The sequence below is a fragment of the Gasterosteus aculeatus genome, chromosome 2 (genome assembly GCF_964276395.1).
Source record: "Gasterosteus aculeatus chromosome 2, fGasAcu3.hap1.1, whole genome shotgun sequence".
Taxonomy (NCBI): Eukaryota; Metazoa; Chordata; class Actinopteri; order Perciformes; family Gasterosteidae; genus Gasterosteus; species Gasterosteus aculeatus.
In genome coordinates, this window is record NC_135689.1 from 22,895,706 (window position 1) to 22,908,421 (window position 12,716).

General features: G+C 44.4%; 53 non-coding genes and 1 pseudogene across 53 annotated transcripts; all 54 read left to right on the plus strand.

Annotated features, from left to right (window-relative positions):
• The first annotated feature begins 65 nt into the window (after window positions 1-65).
• Window positions 66-184, plus strand: LOC144402336 (5S ribosomal RNA). The gene has a single exon (XR_013464272.1). It is a non-coding gene; the product is annotated as a 5S ribosomal RNA (ribosomal RNA).
• Window positions 185-300: 116 nt separating this feature from the next.
• Window positions 301-419, plus strand: LOC144402337 (5S ribosomal RNA). Its single transcript, XR_013464273.1, has one exon. It is a non-coding gene; the product is annotated as a 5S ribosomal RNA (ribosomal RNA).
• Window positions 420-536: 117 nt separating this feature from the next.
• Window positions 537-655, plus strand: LOC144402338 (5S ribosomal RNA). Its single transcript, XR_013464274.1, has one exon. It is a non-coding gene; the product is annotated as a 5S ribosomal RNA (ribosomal RNA).
• A 117-nt stretch (window positions 656-772) lies between these two features.
• LOC144402339 (5S ribosomal RNA) lies at window positions 773-891 on the plus strand. Its single transcript, XR_013464275.1, has one exon. It is a non-coding gene; the product is annotated as a 5S ribosomal RNA (ribosomal RNA).
• Window positions 892-1,008: 117 nt separating this feature from the next.
• On the plus strand, window positions 1,009-1,127 carry LOC144402340 (5S ribosomal RNA). The gene has a single exon (XR_013464276.1). It is a non-coding gene; the product is annotated as a 5S ribosomal RNA (ribosomal RNA).
• Window positions 1,128-1,244: 117 nt separating this feature from the next.
• On the plus strand, window positions 1,245-1,363 carry LOC144396590 (5S ribosomal RNA). The gene has a single exon (XR_013458736.1). It is a non-coding gene; the product is annotated as a 5S ribosomal RNA (ribosomal RNA).
• A 116-nt stretch (window positions 1,364-1,479) lies between these two features.
• Window positions 1,480-1,598, plus strand: LOC144399570 (5S ribosomal RNA). The gene has a single exon (XR_013461716.1). It is a non-coding gene; the product is annotated as a 5S ribosomal RNA (ribosomal RNA).
• A 116-nt stretch (window positions 1,599-1,714) lies between these two features.
• Window positions 1,715-1,833, plus strand: LOC144402342 (5S ribosomal RNA). Its single transcript, XR_013464278.1, has one exon. It is a non-coding gene; the product is annotated as a 5S ribosomal RNA (ribosomal RNA).
• Window positions 1,834-1,950: 117 nt separating this feature from the next.
• Window positions 1,951-2,069, plus strand: LOC144402343 (5S ribosomal RNA). Its single transcript, XR_013464279.1, has one exon. It is a non-coding gene; the product is annotated as a 5S ribosomal RNA (ribosomal RNA).
• A 117-nt stretch (window positions 2,070-2,186) lies between these two features.
• LOC144402344 (5S ribosomal RNA) lies at window positions 2,187-2,305 on the plus strand. Its single transcript, XR_013464280.1, has one exon. It is a non-coding gene; the product is annotated as a 5S ribosomal RNA (ribosomal RNA).
• Window positions 2,306-2,421: 116 nt separating this feature from the next.
• Window positions 2,422-2,540, plus strand: LOC144402345 (5S ribosomal RNA). Its single transcript, XR_013464281.1, has one exon. It is a non-coding gene; the product is annotated as a 5S ribosomal RNA (ribosomal RNA).
• Window positions 2,541-2,657: 117 nt separating this feature from the next.
• On the plus strand, window positions 2,658-2,776 carry LOC144402346 (5S ribosomal RNA). Its single transcript, XR_013464282.1, has one exon. It is a non-coding gene; the product is annotated as a 5S ribosomal RNA (ribosomal RNA).
• A 116-nt stretch (window positions 2,777-2,892) lies between these two features.
• LOC144402347 (5S ribosomal RNA) lies at window positions 2,893-3,011 on the plus strand. Its single transcript, XR_013464283.1, has one exon. It is a non-coding gene; the product is annotated as a 5S ribosomal RNA (ribosomal RNA).
• A 116-nt stretch (window positions 3,012-3,127) lies between these two features.
• On the plus strand, window positions 3,128-3,246 carry LOC144402348 (5S ribosomal RNA). Its single transcript, XR_013464284.1, has one exon. It is a non-coding gene; the product is annotated as a 5S ribosomal RNA (ribosomal RNA).
• Window positions 3,247-3,363: 117 nt separating this feature from the next.
• LOC144402349 (5S ribosomal RNA) lies at window positions 3,364-3,482 on the plus strand. The gene has a single exon (XR_013464285.1). It is a non-coding gene; the product is annotated as a 5S ribosomal RNA (ribosomal RNA).
• Window positions 3,483-3,599: 117 nt separating this feature from the next.
• On the plus strand, window positions 3,600-3,718 carry LOC144402350 (5S ribosomal RNA). Its single transcript, XR_013464286.1, has one exon. It is a non-coding gene; the product is annotated as a 5S ribosomal RNA (ribosomal RNA).
• A 117-nt stretch (window positions 3,719-3,835) lies between these two features.
• LOC144402351 (5S ribosomal RNA) lies at window positions 3,836-3,954 on the plus strand. Its single transcript, XR_013464287.1, has one exon. It is a non-coding gene; the product is annotated as a 5S ribosomal RNA (ribosomal RNA).
• A 116-nt stretch (window positions 3,955-4,070) lies between these two features.
• On the plus strand, window positions 4,071-4,189 carry LOC144402353 (5S ribosomal RNA). The gene has a single exon (XR_013464289.1). It is a non-coding gene; the product is annotated as a 5S ribosomal RNA (ribosomal RNA).
• Window positions 4,190-4,306: 117 nt separating this feature from the next.
• LOC144396591 (5S ribosomal RNA) lies at window positions 4,307-4,425 on the plus strand. Its single transcript, XR_013458737.1, has one exon. It is a non-coding gene; the product is annotated as a 5S ribosomal RNA (ribosomal RNA).
• A 116-nt stretch (window positions 4,426-4,541) lies between these two features.
• LOC144399581 (5S ribosomal RNA) lies at window positions 4,542-4,660 on the plus strand. Its single transcript, XR_013461727.1, has one exon. It is a non-coding gene; the product is annotated as a 5S ribosomal RNA (ribosomal RNA).
• A 116-nt stretch (window positions 4,661-4,776) lies between these two features.
• On the plus strand, window positions 4,777-4,895 carry LOC144402354 (5S ribosomal RNA). The gene has a single exon (XR_013464290.1). It is a non-coding gene; the product is annotated as a 5S ribosomal RNA (ribosomal RNA).
• Window positions 4,896-5,012: 117 nt separating this feature from the next.
• LOC144402355 (5S ribosomal RNA) lies at window positions 5,013-5,131 on the plus strand. The gene has a single exon (XR_013464291.1). It is a non-coding gene; the product is annotated as a 5S ribosomal RNA (ribosomal RNA).
• A 116-nt stretch (window positions 5,132-5,247) lies between these two features.
• On the plus strand, window positions 5,248-5,366 carry LOC144402356 (5S ribosomal RNA). The gene has a single exon (XR_013464292.1). It is a non-coding gene; the product is annotated as a 5S ribosomal RNA (ribosomal RNA).
• Window positions 5,367-5,483: 117 nt separating this feature from the next.
• LOC144402357 (5S ribosomal RNA) lies at window positions 5,484-5,602 on the plus strand. The gene has a single exon (XR_013464293.1). It is a non-coding gene; the product is annotated as a 5S ribosomal RNA (ribosomal RNA).
• Window positions 5,603-5,719: 117 nt separating this feature from the next.
• Window positions 5,720-5,838, plus strand: LOC144402359 (5S ribosomal RNA). Its single transcript, XR_013464295.1, has one exon. It is a non-coding gene; the product is annotated as a 5S ribosomal RNA (ribosomal RNA).
• Window positions 5,839-5,955: 117 nt separating this feature from the next.
• Window positions 5,956-6,074, plus strand: LOC144402360 (5S ribosomal RNA). Its single transcript, XR_013464296.1, has one exon. It is a non-coding gene; the product is annotated as a 5S ribosomal RNA (ribosomal RNA).
• A 117-nt stretch (window positions 6,075-6,191) lies between these two features.
• On the plus strand, window positions 6,192-6,310 carry LOC144402361 (5S ribosomal RNA). The gene has a single exon (XR_013464297.1). It is a non-coding gene; the product is annotated as a 5S ribosomal RNA (ribosomal RNA).
• A 116-nt stretch (window positions 6,311-6,426) lies between these two features.
• LOC144402362 (5S ribosomal RNA) lies at window positions 6,427-6,545 on the plus strand. Its single transcript, XR_013464298.1, has one exon. It is a non-coding gene; the product is annotated as a 5S ribosomal RNA (ribosomal RNA).
• A 117-nt stretch (window positions 6,546-6,662) lies between these two features.
• Window positions 6,663-6,781, plus strand: LOC144396592 (5S ribosomal RNA). Its single transcript, XR_013458738.1, has one exon. It is a non-coding gene; the product is annotated as a 5S ribosomal RNA (ribosomal RNA).
• A 116-nt stretch (window positions 6,782-6,897) lies between these two features.
• On the plus strand, window positions 6,898-7,016 carry LOC144399592 (5S ribosomal RNA). The gene has a single exon (XR_013461738.1). It is a non-coding gene; the product is annotated as a 5S ribosomal RNA (ribosomal RNA).
• Window positions 7,017-7,132: 116 nt separating this feature from the next.
• On the plus strand, window positions 7,133-7,251 carry LOC144402363 (5S ribosomal RNA). Its single transcript, XR_013464299.1, has one exon. It is a non-coding gene; the product is annotated as a 5S ribosomal RNA (ribosomal RNA).
• Window positions 7,252-7,368: 117 nt separating this feature from the next.
• On the plus strand, window positions 7,369-7,487 carry LOC144396593 (5S ribosomal RNA). Its single transcript, XR_013458739.1, has one exon. It is a non-coding gene; the product is annotated as a 5S ribosomal RNA (ribosomal RNA).
• Window positions 7,488-7,604: 117 nt separating this feature from the next.
• Window positions 7,605-7,723, plus strand: LOC144402365 (5S ribosomal RNA). The gene has a single exon (XR_013464301.1). It is a non-coding gene; the product is annotated as a 5S ribosomal RNA (ribosomal RNA).
• Window positions 7,724-7,840: 117 nt separating this feature from the next.
• Window positions 7,841-7,959, plus strand: LOC144402366 (5S ribosomal RNA). Its single transcript, XR_013464302.1, has one exon. It is a non-coding gene; the product is annotated as a 5S ribosomal RNA (ribosomal RNA).
• Window positions 7,960-8,075: 116 nt separating this feature from the next.
• Window positions 8,076-8,184, plus strand: LOC144399879 (5S ribosomal RNA; annotated as a pseudogene).
• Window positions 8,185-8,300: 116 nt separating this feature from the next.
• Window positions 8,301-8,419, plus strand: LOC144398503 (5S ribosomal RNA). The gene has a single exon (XR_013460650.1). It is a non-coding gene; the product is annotated as a 5S ribosomal RNA (ribosomal RNA).
• A 116-nt stretch (window positions 8,420-8,535) lies between these two features.
• LOC144398921 (5S ribosomal RNA) lies at window positions 8,536-8,654 on the plus strand. Its single transcript, XR_013461068.1, has one exon. It is a non-coding gene; the product is annotated as a 5S ribosomal RNA (ribosomal RNA).
• A 117-nt stretch (window positions 8,655-8,771) lies between these two features.
• Window positions 8,772-8,890, plus strand: LOC144402367 (5S ribosomal RNA). The gene has a single exon (XR_013464303.1). It is a non-coding gene; the product is annotated as a 5S ribosomal RNA (ribosomal RNA).
• Window positions 8,891-9,007: 117 nt separating this feature from the next.
• LOC144402368 (5S ribosomal RNA) lies at window positions 9,008-9,126 on the plus strand. Its single transcript, XR_013464304.1, has one exon. It is a non-coding gene; the product is annotated as a 5S ribosomal RNA (ribosomal RNA).
• A 116-nt stretch (window positions 9,127-9,242) lies between these two features.
• Window positions 9,243-9,361, plus strand: LOC144402369 (5S ribosomal RNA). The gene has a single exon (XR_013464305.1). It is a non-coding gene; the product is annotated as a 5S ribosomal RNA (ribosomal RNA).
• Window positions 9,362-9,478: 117 nt separating this feature from the next.
• LOC144402370 (5S ribosomal RNA) lies at window positions 9,479-9,597 on the plus strand. The gene has a single exon (XR_013464306.1). It is a non-coding gene; the product is annotated as a 5S ribosomal RNA (ribosomal RNA).
• Window positions 9,598-9,714: 117 nt separating this feature from the next.
• On the plus strand, window positions 9,715-9,833 carry LOC144402371 (5S ribosomal RNA). Its single transcript, XR_013464307.1, has one exon. It is a non-coding gene; the product is annotated as a 5S ribosomal RNA (ribosomal RNA).
• A 116-nt stretch (window positions 9,834-9,949) lies between these two features.
• On the plus strand, window positions 9,950-10,068 carry LOC144402372 (5S ribosomal RNA). Its single transcript, XR_013464308.1, has one exon. It is a non-coding gene; the product is annotated as a 5S ribosomal RNA (ribosomal RNA).
• Window positions 10,069-10,183: 115 nt separating this feature from the next.
• Window positions 10,184-10,302, plus strand: LOC144402373 (5S ribosomal RNA). Its single transcript, XR_013464309.1, has one exon. It is a non-coding gene; the product is annotated as a 5S ribosomal RNA (ribosomal RNA).
• Window positions 10,303-10,419: 117 nt separating this feature from the next.
• On the plus strand, window positions 10,420-10,538 carry LOC144402374 (5S ribosomal RNA). Its single transcript, XR_013464310.1, has one exon. It is a non-coding gene; the product is annotated as a 5S ribosomal RNA (ribosomal RNA).
• A 116-nt stretch (window positions 10,539-10,654) lies between these two features.
• Window positions 10,655-10,773, plus strand: LOC144402376 (5S ribosomal RNA). The gene has a single exon (XR_013464312.1). It is a non-coding gene; the product is annotated as a 5S ribosomal RNA (ribosomal RNA).
• A 116-nt stretch (window positions 10,774-10,889) lies between these two features.
• Window positions 10,890-11,008, plus strand: LOC144398923 (5S ribosomal RNA). Its single transcript, XR_013461070.1, has one exon. It is a non-coding gene; the product is annotated as a 5S ribosomal RNA (ribosomal RNA).
• A 117-nt stretch (window positions 11,009-11,125) lies between these two features.
• On the plus strand, window positions 11,126-11,244 carry LOC144402377 (5S ribosomal RNA). The gene has a single exon (XR_013464313.1). It is a non-coding gene; the product is annotated as a 5S ribosomal RNA (ribosomal RNA).
• A 117-nt stretch (window positions 11,245-11,361) lies between these two features.
• On the plus strand, window positions 11,362-11,480 carry LOC144402378 (5S ribosomal RNA). Its single transcript, XR_013464314.1, has one exon. It is a non-coding gene; the product is annotated as a 5S ribosomal RNA (ribosomal RNA).
• A 117-nt stretch (window positions 11,481-11,597) lies between these two features.
• LOC144402379 (5S ribosomal RNA) lies at window positions 11,598-11,716 on the plus strand. Its single transcript, XR_013464315.1, has one exon. It is a non-coding gene; the product is annotated as a 5S ribosomal RNA (ribosomal RNA).
• Window positions 11,717-11,832: 116 nt separating this feature from the next.
• Window positions 11,833-11,951, plus strand: LOC144396594 (5S ribosomal RNA). The gene has a single exon (XR_013458740.1). It is a non-coding gene; the product is annotated as a 5S ribosomal RNA (ribosomal RNA).
• Window positions 11,952-12,067: 116 nt separating this feature from the next.
• LOC144402380 (5S ribosomal RNA) lies at window positions 12,068-12,186 on the plus strand. Its single transcript, XR_013464316.1, has one exon. It is a non-coding gene; the product is annotated as a 5S ribosomal RNA (ribosomal RNA).
• Window positions 12,187-12,303: 117 nt separating this feature from the next.
• On the plus strand, window positions 12,304-12,422 carry LOC144396595 (5S ribosomal RNA). The gene has a single exon (XR_013458741.1). It is a non-coding gene; the product is annotated as a 5S ribosomal RNA (ribosomal RNA).
• A 116-nt stretch (window positions 12,423-12,538) lies between these two features.
• LOC144390099 (5S ribosomal RNA) lies at window positions 12,539-12,657 on the plus strand. Its single transcript, XR_013454170.1, has one exon. It is a non-coding gene; the product is annotated as a 5S ribosomal RNA (ribosomal RNA).
• The last annotated feature ends 59 nt before the right edge of the window (window positions 12,658-12,716 follow it).

Sequence of the window (12,716 nt, forward strand, 5' to 3'; positions counted from 1 at the left end):
TTTTCATTATCAAAACTCCAAAACCTTTGACACATTTTAAAAGATTAGGAAGAGGACATACAGTTGCTTACGGCCATACCTCTCTGGCTCCGCCTGATCTCGTCTGATCTCAGAAGCTAAGCAGAGTAGGGCCTGGTTAGTACTTGGATGGAAGACCGCCTGGGAATCCCAGGTGCCGTAAGCTTTTTCAATTCTATTTGTAAAAGACACAGAGAAGGCCTTAGAAAGTGACTCCATTTAATTGTCAAAACTACAAAACCTTTGACACATTTTAAAAGATTAGGTAGAGGACATGCAGTTGCTTACGGCCATACCTCTCTGGCTCCGCCTGATCTCGTCTGATCTCAGAAGCTAAGCAGAGTAGGGCCTGGTTAGTACTTGGATGGAAGACCGCCTGGGAATCCCAGGTGCCGTAAGCTTTTTCATTTCTCTCTCTGGAAGAAATTGAGAAGGCATTAGAAAGTGAATCCTTTTTCATTATCAAAACTCCAAAACCTTTGACACATTTTAAAAGATTAGGAAGAGGACATACAGTTGCTTACGGCCATACCTCTCTGGCTCCGCCTGATCTCGTCTGATCTCAGAAGCTAAGCAGAGTAGGGCCTGGTTAGTACTTGGATGGAAGACCGCCTGGGAATCCCAGGTGCCGTAAGCTTTTTCATTTCTCTCTCTGGAAGAAATCGAGAAGGCATTAGAAAGTGACTCCTTTTTCATTATCAAAACTCCAAAACCTTTGACACATTTTAAAAGATTAGGAAGAGGACATACAGTTGCTTACGGCCATACCTCTCTGGCTCCGCCTGATCTCGTCTGATCTCAGAAGCTAAGCAGAGTAGGGCCTGGTTAGTACTTGGATGGAAGACCGCCTGGGAATCCCAGGTGCCGTAAGCTTTTTCATTTCTCTCTCTGGAAGAAATTGAGAAGGCATTAGAAAGTGAATCCTTTTTCATTATCAAAACTCCAAAACCTTTGACAGATTTTAAAATATTAGGAAGAGGACATACAGTTGCTTACGGCCATACCTCTCTGGCTCCGCCTGATCTCGTCTGATCTCAGAAGCTAAGCAGAGTAGGGCCTGGTTAGTACTTGGATGGAAGACCGCCTGGGAATCCCAGGTGCCGTAAGCTTTTTCATTTCTCTCTCTGGAAGAAATTGAGAAGGCATTAGAAAGTGAATCCTTTTTCATTATCAAAACTCCAAAACCTTTGACACATTTTAAAATATTAGGAAGAGGACATACAGTTGCTTACGGCCATACCTCTCTGGCTCCGCCTGATCTCGTCTGATCTCAGAAGCTAAGCAGAGTAGGGCCTGGTTAGTACTTGGATGGAAGACCGCCTGGGAATCCCAGGTGCTGTAAGCTTTTTCATTTCGATCTGTAAAAGACACAGAGAAGGCCTTAGAAAGTGACTCCATTTCATTGTCAAAACTACAAAACCTTTGACACATTTTAAAAGATTAGGAAGAGGACATACAGTTGCTTACGGCCATACCTCTCTGGCTCCGCCTGATCTCGTCAGATCTCAGAAGCTAAGCAGAGTAGGGCCTGGTTAGTACTTGGATGGAAGACCGCCTGGGAATCCCAGGTGCCGTAAGCTTTTTCATTTCGATCTGTAAAAGACACAGAGAAGGCCTTAGAAAGTGACTCCATTTCATTGTCAAAACTACAAAACCTTTGACACATTTTAAAAGATTAGGTAGAGGACATACAGTTGCTTACGGCCATACCTCTCTGGCTCCGCCTGATCTCGTCTGATCTCAGAAGCTAAGCAGAGTAGGGCCTGGTTAGTACTTGGATGGAAGACCGCCTGGGAATCCCAGGTGCCGTAAGCTTTTTCATTTCTCTCTCTGGAAGAAATCGAGAAGGCATTAGAAAGTGACTCCTTTTTCATTATCAAAACTCCAAAACCTTTGACACATTTTAAAAGATTAGGAAGAGGACATACAGTTGCTTACGGCCATACCTCTCTGGCTCCGCCTGATCTCGTCTGATCTCAGAAGCTAAGCAGAGTAGGGCCTGGTTAGTACTTGGATGGAAGACCGCCTGGGAATCCCAGGTGCCGTAAGCTTTTTCATTTCTCTCTCTGGAAGAAATTGAGAAGGCATTAGAAAGTGAATCCTTTTTCATTATCAAAACTCCAAAACCTTTGACAGATTTTAAAATATTAGGAAGAGGACATACAGTTGCTTACGGCCATACCTCTCTGGCTCCGCCTGATCTCGTCTGATCTCAGAAGCTAAGCAGAGTAGGGCCTGGTTAGTACTTGGATGGAAGACCGCCTGGGAATCCCAGGTGCCGTAAGCTTTTTCAATTCTATTTGTAAAAGACACAGAGAAGGCCTTAGAAAGTGACTCCATTTCATTGTCAAAACTACAAAACCTTTGACACATTTTAAAAGATTAGGTAGAGGACATACAGTTGCTTACGGCCATACCTCTCTGGCTCCGCCTGATCTCGTCTGATCTCAGAAGCTAAGCAGAGTAGGGCCTGGTTAGTACTTGGATGGAAGACCGCCTGGGAATCCCAGGTGCCGTAAGCTTTTTCATTTCTCTCTCTGGAAGAAATTGAGAAGGCATTAGAAAGTGAATCCTTTTTCATTATCAAAACTCCAAAACCTTTGACACATTTTAAAAGATTAGGAAGAGGACATACAGTTGCTTACGGCCATACCTCTCTGGCTCCGCCTGATCTCGTCTGATCTCAGAAGCTAAGCAGAGTAGGGCCTGGTTAGTACTTGGATGGAAGACCGCCTGGGAATCCCAGGTGCCGTAAGCTTTTTCATTTCTATCTGTAAAAGACACAGAGAAGGCCTTAGAAAGTGACTCCATTTCATTGTCAAAACTACAAAACCTTTGACACGTTTTAAAAGATTAGGAAGAGGACATACAGTTGCTTACGGCCATACCTCTCTGGCTCCGCCTGATCTCGTCTGATCTCAGAAGCTAAGCAGAGTAGGGCCTGGTTAGTACTTGGATGGAAGACCGCCTGGGAATCCCAGGTGCCGTAAGCTTTTTCATTTCTATCTGTAAAAGACACAGAGAAGGCCTTAGAAAGTGACTCCATTTCATTGTCAAAACTACAAAACCTTTGACACGTTTTAAAAGATTAGGAAGAGGACATACAGTTGCTTACGGCCATACCTCTCTGGCTCCGCCTGATCTCGTCTGATCTCAGAAGCTAAGCAGAGTAGGGCCTGGTTAGTACTTGGATGGAAGACCGCCTGGGAATCCCAGGTGCCGTAAGCTTTTTCATTTCTCTCTCTGGAAGAAATCGAGAAGGCATTAGAAAGTGACTCCTTTTTCATTATCAAAACTCCAAAACCTTTGACACATTTTAAAAGATTAGGAAGAGGACATACAGTTGCTTACGGCCATACCTCTCTGGCTCCGCCTGATCTCGTCTGATCTCAGAAGCTAAGCAGAGTAGGGCCTGGTTAGTACTTGGATGGAAGACCGCCTGGGAATCCCAGGTGCCGTAAGCTTTTTCATTTCTCTCTCTGGAAGAAATCGAGAAGGCATTAGAAAGTGACTCCTTTTTCATTATCAAAACTCCAAAACCTTTGACACATTTTAAAAGATTAGGAAGAGGACATACAGTTGCTTACGGCCATACCTCTCTGGCTCCGCCTGATCTCGTCTGATCTCAGAAGCTAAGCAGAGTAGGGCCTGGTTAGTACTTGGATGGAAGACCGCCTGGGAATCCCAGGTGCCGTAAGCTTTTTCATTTCTCTCTCTGGAAGAAATCGAGAAGGCATTAGAAAGTGACTCCTTTTTCATTATCAAAACTCCAAAACCTTTGACACATTTTAAAAGATTAGGAAGAGGACATACAGTTGCTTACGGCCATACCTCTCTGGCTCCGCCTGATCTCGTCTGATCTCAGAAGCTAAGCAGAGTAGGGCCTGGTTAGTACTTGGATGGAAGACCGCCTGGGAATCCCAGGTGCCGTAAGCTTTTTCAATTCTATTTGTAAAAGACACAGAGAAGGCCTTAGAAAGTGACTCCATTTAATTGTCAAAACTACAAAACCTTTGACACATTTTAAAAGATTAGGTAGAGGACATGCAGTTGCTTACGGCCATACCTCTCTGGCTCCGCCTGATCTCGTCTGATCTCAGAAGCTAAGCAGAGTAGGGCCTGGTTAGTACTTGGATGGAAGACCGCCTGGGAATCCCAGGTGCCGTAAGCTTTTTCATTTCTCTCTCTGGAAGAAATTGAGAAGGCATTAGAAAGTGAATCCTTTTTCATTATCAAAACTCCAAAACCTTTGACACATTTTAAAATATTAGGAAGAGGACATACAGTTGCTTACGGCCATACCTCTCTGGCTCCGCCTGATCTCGTCTGATCTCAGAAGCTAAGCAGAGTAGGGCCTGGTTAGTACTTGGATGGAAGACCGCCTGGGAATCCCAGGTGCTGTAAGCTTTTTCATTTCGATCTGTAAAAGACACAGAGAAGGCCTTAGAAAGTGACTCCATTTCATTGTCAAAACTACAAAACCTTTGACACATTTTAAAAGATTAGGAAGAGGACATACAGTTGCTTACGGCCATACCTCTCTGGCTCCGCCTGATCTCGTCAGATCTCAGAAGCTAAGCAGAGTAGGGCCTGGTTAGTACTTGGATGGAAGACCGCCTGGGAATCCCAGGTGCCGTAAGCTTTTTCATTTCGATCTGTAAAAGACACAGAGAAGGCCTTAGAAAGTGACTCCATTTCATTGTCAAAACTACAAAACCTTTGACACATTTTAAAAGATTAGGTAGAGGACATACAGTTGCTTACGGCCATACCTCTCTGGCTCCGCCTGATCTCGTCTGATCTCAGAAGCTAAGCAGAGTAGGGCCTGGTTAGTACTTGGATGGAAGACCGCCTGGGAATCCCAGGTGCCGTAAGCTTTTTCATTTCTCTCTCTGGAAGAAATCGAGAAGGCATTAGAAAGTGACTCCTTTTTCATTATCAAAACTCCAAAACCTTTGACACATTTTAAAAGATTAGGAAGAGGACATACAGTTGCTTACGGCCATACCTCTCTGGCTCCGCCTGATCTCGTCTGATCTCAGAAGCTAAGCAGAGTAGGGCCTGGTTAGTACTTGGATGGAAGACCGCCTGGGAATCCCAGGTGCCGTAAGCTTTTTCAATTCTATTTGTAAAAGACACAGAGAAGGCCTTAGAAAGTGACTCCATTTAATTGTCAAAACTACAAAACCTTTGACACATTTTAAAAGATTAGGTAGAGGACATGCAGTTGCTTACGGCCATACCTCTCTGGCTCCGCCTGATCTCGTCTGATCTCAGAAGCTAAGCAGAGTAGGGCCTGGTTAGTACTTGGATGGAAGACCGCCTGGGAATCCCAGGTGCCGTAAGCTTTTTCATTTCTCTCTCTGGAAGAAATTGAGAAGGCATTAGAAAGTGAATCCTTTTTCATTATCAAAACTCCAAAACCTTTGACACATTTTAAAATATTAGGAAGAGGACATACAGTTGCTTACGGCCATACCTCTCTGGCTCCGCCTGATCTCGTCTGATCTCAGAAGCTAAGCAGAGTAGGGCCTGGTTAGTACTTGGATGGAAGACCGCCTGGGAATCCCAGGTGCCGTAAGCTTTTTCATTTCTCTCTCTGGAAGAAATCGAGAAGGCATTAGAAAGTGACTCCTTTTTCATTATCAAAACTCCAAAACCTTTGACACATTTTAAAAGATTAGGAAGAGGACATACAGTTGCTTACGGCCATACCTCTCTGGCTCCGCCTGATCTCGTCTGATCTCAGAAGCTAAGCAGAGTAGGGCCTGGTTAGTACTTGGATGGAAGACCGCCTGGGAATCCCAGGTGCCGTAAGCTTTTTCATTTCTCTCTCTGGAAGAAATCGAGAAGGCATTAGAAAGTGACTCCTTTTTCATTATCAAAACTCCAAAACCTTTGACACATTTTAAAAGATTAGGAAGAGGACATACAGTTGCTTACGGCCATACCTCTCTGGCTCCGCCTGATCTCGTCTGATCTCAGAAGCTAAGCAGAGTAGGGCCTGGTTAGTACTTGGATGGAAGACCGCCTGGGAATCCCAGGTGCCGTAAGCTTTTTCATTTCTCTCTCTGGAAGAAATCGAGAAGGCATTAGAAAGTGACTCCTTTTTCATTATCAAAACTCCAAAACCTTTGACACATTTTAAAAGATTAGGAAGAGGACATACAGCTGCTTACGGCCATACCTCTCTGGCTCCGCCTGATCTCGTCTGATCTCAGAAGCTAAGCAGAGTAGGGCCTGGTTAGTACTTGGATGGAAGACCGCCTGGGAATCCCAGGTGCCGTAAGCTTTTTCAATTCTATTTGTAAAAGACACAGAGAAGGCCTTAGAAAGTGACTCCATTTAATTGTCAAAACTACAAAACCTTTGACACATTTTAAAAGATTAGGTAGAGGACATGCAGTTGCTTACGGCCATACCTCTCTGGCTCCGCCTGATCTCGTCTGATCTCAGAAGCTAAGCAGAGTAGGGCCTGGTTAGTACTTGGATGGAAGACCGCCTGGGAATCCCAGGTGCCGTAAGCTTTTTCATTTCTCTCTCTGGAAGAAATTGAGAAGGCATTAGAAAGTGAATCCTTTTTCATTATCAAAACTCCAAAACCTTTGACACATTTTAAAATATTAGGAAGAGGACATACAGTTGCTTACGGCCATACCTCTCTGGCTCCGCCTGATCTCGTCTGATCTCAGAAGCTAAGCAGAGTAGGGCCTGGTTAGTACTTGGATGGAAGACCGCCTGGGAATCCCAGGTGCTGTAAGCTTTTTCATTTCGATCTGTAAAAGACACAGAGAAGGCCTTAGAAAGTGACTCCATTTCATTGTCAAAACTACAAAACCTTTGACACATTTTAAAAGATTAGGAAGAGGACATACAGTTGCTTACGGCCATACCTCTCTGGCTCCGCCTGATCTCGTCAGATCTCAGAAGCTAAGCAGAGTAGGGCCTGGTTAGTACTTGGATGGAAGACCGCCTGGGAATCCCAGGTGCCGTAAGCTTTTTCATTTCGATCTGTAAAAGAAACAGAGAAGGCCTTAGAAAGTGACTCCATTTCATTGTCAAAACTACAAAACCTTTGACACATTTTAAAAGATTAGGTAGAGGACATACAGTTGCTTACGGCCATACCTCTCTGGCTCCGCCTGATCTCGTCTGATCTCAGAAGCTAAGCAGAGTAGGGCCTGGTTAGTACTTGGATGGAAGACCGCCTGGGAATCCCAGGTGCCGTAAGCTTTTTCATTTCTCTCTCTGGAAGAAATCGAGAAGGCATTAGAAAGTGACTCCTTTTTCATTATCAAAACTCCAAAACCTTTGACACATTTTAAAAGATTAGGAAGAGGACATACAGTTGCTTACGGCCATACCTCTCTGGCTCCGCCTGATCTCGTCTGATCTCAGAAGCTAAGCAGAGTAGGGCCTGGTTAGTACTTGGATGGAAGACCGCCTGGGAATCCCAGGTGCTGTAAGCTTTTTCATTTCGATCTGTAAAAGACACAGAGAAGGCATTAGAAAGTGACTCCTTTTTCATTATCAAAACTCCAAAACCTTTGACACATTTTAAAAGATTAGGAAGAGGACATACAGTTGCTTACGGCCATACCTCTCTGGCTCCGCCTGATCTCGTCTGATCTCAGAAGCTAAGCAGAGTAGGGCCTGGTTAGTACTTGGATGGAAGACCGCCTGGGAATCCCAGGTGCCGTAAGCTTTTTCATTTCTCTCTCTGGAAGAAATCGAGAAGGCATTAGAAAGTGACTCCTTTTTCATTATCAAAACTCCAAAACCTTTGACACATTTTAAAAGATTAGGAAGAGGACATACAGTTGCTTACGGCCATACCTCTCTGGCTCCGCCTGATCTCGTCTGATCTCAGAAGCTAAGCAGAGTAGGGCCTGGTTAGTACTTGGATGGAAGACCGCCTGGGAATCCCAGGTGCCGTAAGCTTTTTCAATTCTATTTGTAAAAGACACAGAGAAGGCCTTAGAAAGTGACTCCATTTAATTGTCAAAACTCCAAAACCTTTGACACATTTTAAAAGATTAGGTAGAGGACATGCAGTTGCTTACGGCCATACCTCTCTGGCTCCGTCTGATCTCAGAAGCTAAGCAGAGTAGGGCCTGGTTAGTACTTGGATGGAAGACCGCCTGGGAATCCCAGGTGCTGTAAGCTTTTTCATTTCGATCTGTAAAAGACACAGAGAAGGCCTTAGAAAGTGACTCCATTTCATTGTCAAAACTACAAAACCTTTGACACATTTTAAAAGATTAGGAAGAGGACATACAGTTGCTTACGGCCATACCTCTCTGGCTCCGCCTGATCTCGTCAGATCTCAGAAGCTAAGCAGAGTAGGGCCTGGTTAGTACTTGGATGGAAGACCGCCTGGGAATCCCAGGTGCTGTACGCTTTTTCATTTCGATCTGTAAAAGACACAGAGAAGGCCTTAGAAAGTGACTCCATTTCATTGTCAAAACTACAAAACCTTTGACACGTTTTAAAAGATTAGGAAGAGGACATACAGTTGCTTACGGCCATACCTCTCTGGCTCCGCCTGATCTCGTCTGATCTCAGAAGCTAAGCAGAGTAGGGCCTGGTTAGTACTTGGATGGAAGACCGCCTGGGAATCCCATGTGCCGTAAGCTTTTTCATTTCTCTCTCTGGAAGAAATTGAGAAGGCATTAGAAAGTGAATCCTTTTTCATTATCAAAACTCAAAAACCTTTGACACATTTTAAAATATTAGGAAGAGGACATACAGTTGCTTACGGCCATACCTCTCTGGCTCCGCCTGATCTCGTCTGATCTCAGAAGCTAAGCAGAGTAGGGCCTGGTTAGTACTTGGATGGAAGACCGCCTGGGAATCCCAGGTGCCGTAAGCTTTTTCATTTCTCTCTCTGGAAGAAATTGAGAAGGCATTAGAAAGTGAATCCTTTTTCATTATCAAAACTCCAAAACCTTTGACACATTTTAAAATATTAGGAAGAGGACATACAGTTGCTTACGGCCATACCTCTCTGGCTCCGCCTGATCTCGTCTGATCTCAGAAGCTAAGCAGAGTAGGGCCTGGTTAGTACTTGGATGGAAGACCGCCTGGGAATCCCAGGTGCCGTAAGCTTTTTCATTTCTATCTGTAAAAGACACAGAGAAGGCCTTAGAAAGTGACTCCATTTCATTGTCAAAACTACAAAACCTTTGACACATTTTAAAATATTAGGAAGAGGACATACAGTTGCTTACGGCCATACCTCTCTGGCTCCGCCTGATCTCGTCTGATCTCAGAAGCTAAGCAGAGTAGGGCCTGGTTAGTACTTGGATGGAAGACCGCCTGGGAATCCCAGGTGCCGTAAGCTTTTTCATTTCTCTCTCTGGAAGAAATTGAGAAGGCATTAGAAAGTGAATCCTTTTTCATTATCAAAACTCCAAAACCTTTGACACATTTTAAAAGATTAGGAAGAGGACATACAGTTGCTTACGGCCATACCTCTCTGGCTCCGCCTGATCTCGTCTGATCTCAGAAGCTAAGCAGAGTAGGGCCTGGTTAGTACTTGGATGGAAGACCGCCTGGGAATCCCAGGTGCCGTAAGCTTTTTCATTTCTCTCTCTGGAAGAAATCGAGAAGGCATTAGAAAGTGACTCCTTTTTCATTATCAAAACTCCAAAACCTTTGACACATTTTAAAAGATTAGGAAGAGGACATACAGTTGCTTACGGCCATACCTCTCTGGCTCCGCCTGATCTCGTCTGATCTCAGAAGCTAAGCAGAGTAGGGCCTGGTTAGTACTTGGATGGAAGACCGCCTGGGAATCCCAGGTGCCGTAAGCTTTTTCAATTCTATTTGTAAAAGACACAGAGAAGGCCTTAGAAAGTGACTCCATTTCATTGTCAAAACTACAAAACCTTTGACACATTTTAAAAGATTAGGTAGAGGACATGCAGTTGCTTACGGCCATACCTCTCTGGCTCCGCCTGATCTCGTCTGATCTCAGAAGCTAAGCAGAGTAGGGCCTGGTTAGTACTTGGATGGAAGACCGCCTGGGAATCCCAGGTGCCGTAAGCTTTTCAATTCTATCTGTAAAAGACACAGAGAAGGCCTTAGAAAGTGACTCCATTTAATTGTCAAAACTACAAAACCTTTGACACATTTTAAAAGATTAGGAAGAGGACATACAGTTGCTTACGGCCATACCTCTCTGGCTCCGCCTGATCTCGTCTGATCTCAGAAGCTAAGCAGAGTAGGGCCTGGTTAGTACTTGGATGGAAGACCGCCTGGGAATCCCAGGTGCCGTAAGCTTTTTCATTTCTCTCTCTGGAAGAAATTGAGAAGGCATTAGAAAGTGAATCCTTTTTCATTATCAAAACTCCAAAACCTTTGACACATTTTAAAAGATTAGGAAGAGGACATACAGTTGCTTACGGCCATACCTCTCTGGCTCCGCCTGATCTCGTCTGATCTCAGAAGCTAAGCAGAGTAGGGCCTGGTTAGTACTTGGATGGAAGACCGCCTGGGAATCCCAGGTGCCGTAAGCTTTTTCATTTCTATCTGTAAAAGACACAGAGAAGGCCTTAGAAAGTGACTCCATTTCATTGTCAAAACTACAAAACCTTTGACACGTTTTAAAAGATTAGGAAGAGGACATACAGTTGCTTACGGCCATACCTCTCTGGCTCCGCCTGATCTCGTCTGATCTCAGAAGCTAAGCAGAGTAGGGCCTGGTTAGTACTTGGATGGAAGACCGCCTGGGAATCCCAGGTGCCGTAAGCTTTTTCAATTCTATCTGTAAAAGACACAGAGAAGGCCTTAGAAAGTGACTCCATTTAATTGTCAAAACTACAAAACCTTTGACACATTTTAAAAGATTAGGTAGAGGACATACAGTTGCTTACGGCCATACCTCTCTGGCTCCGCCTGATCTCGTCTGATCTCAGAAGCTAAGCAGAGTAGGGCCTGGTTAGTACTTGGATGGAAGACCGCCTGGGAATCCCATGTGCCGTAAGCTTTTTCATTTCTCTCTCTGGAAGAAATTGAGAAGGCATTAGAAAGTGAATCCTTTTTCATTATCAAAACTCAAAAACCTTTGACACATTTTAAAATATTAGGAAGAGGACATACAGTTGCTTACGGCCATACCTCTCTGGCTCCGCCTGATCTCGTCTGATCTCAGAAGCTAAGCAGAGTAGGGCCTGGTTAGTACTTGGATGGAAGACCGCCTGGGAATCCCAGGTGCCGTAAGCTTTTTCATTTCTCTCTCTGGAAGAAATTGAGAAGGCATTAGAAAGTGAATCCTTTTTCATTATCAAAACTCCAAAACCTTTGACACATTTTAAAAGATTAGGAAGAGGACATACAGTTGCTTACGGCCATACCTCTCTGGCTCCGCCTGATCTCGTCTGATCTCAGAAGCTAAGCAGAGTAGGGCCTGGTTAGTACTTGGATGGAAGACCGCCTGGGAATCCCAGGTGCCGTAAGCTTTTTCATTTCTCTCTCTGGAAGAAATCGAGAAGGCATTAGAAAGTGACTCCTTTTTCATTATCAAAACTCCAAAACCTTTGACACATTTTAAAAGATTAGGAAGAGGACATACAGTTGCTTACGGCCATACCTCTCTGGCTCCGCCTGATCTCGTCTGATCTCAGAAGCTAAGCAGAGTAGGGCCTGGTTAGTACTTGGATGGAAGACCGCCTGGGAATCCCAGGTGCCGTAAGCTTTTTCATTTCTATCTGTAAAAGACACAGAGAAGGCCTTAGAAAGTGACTCCATTTCATTGTCAAAACTACAAAACCTTTGACACGTTTTAAAAGATTAGGAAGAGGACATACAGTTGCTTACGGCCATACCTCTCTGGCTCCGCCTGATCTCGTCTGATCTCAGAAGCTAAGCAGAGTAGGGCCTGGTTAGTACTTGGATGGAAGACCGCCTGGGAATCCCAGGTGCTGTAAGCTTTTTCATTTCGATCTGTAAAAGACACAGAGAAGGCCTTAGAAAGTGACTCCATTTCATTGTCAAAACTACAAAACCTTTGACACATTTTAAAAGATTAGGAAGAGGACATACAGTTGCTTACGGCCATACCTCTCTGGCTCCGCCTGATCTCGTCTGATCTCAGAAGCTAAGCAGAGTAGGGCCTGGTTAGTACTTGGATGGAAGACCGCCTGGGAATCCCAGGTGCCGTAAGCTTTTTCATTTCTCTCTCTGGAAGAAATCGAGAAGGCCTTAGAAAGTGACTCCTTTTTCATTATCAAAACTCCAAAACCTTTGACACATTTTAAAAGATTAGGAAGAGGACATACAGTTGCTTACGGCCATACCTCTCTGGCTCCGCCTGATCTCGTCTGATCTCAGAAGCTAAGCAGAGTAGGGCCTGGTTAGTACTTGGATGGAAGACCGCCTGGGAATCCCAGGTGCTGTAAGCTTTTTCATTTCGATCTGTAAAAGACACAGAGAAGGCCTTAGAAAGTGACTCCATTTAATTGTCAAAACTACAAAACCTTTGACACATTTTAAAAGATTAGGTAGAGGACATACAGTTGCTTACGGCCATACCTCTCTGGCTCCGCCTGATCTCGTCAGATCTCAGAAGCTAAGCAGAGTAGGGCCTGGTTAGTACTTGGATGGAAGACCGCCTGGGAATCCCAGGTGCTGTAAGCTTTTTCATTTCGATCTGTAAAAGACACAGAGAAGGCCTTAGAAAGTGACTCCATTTAATT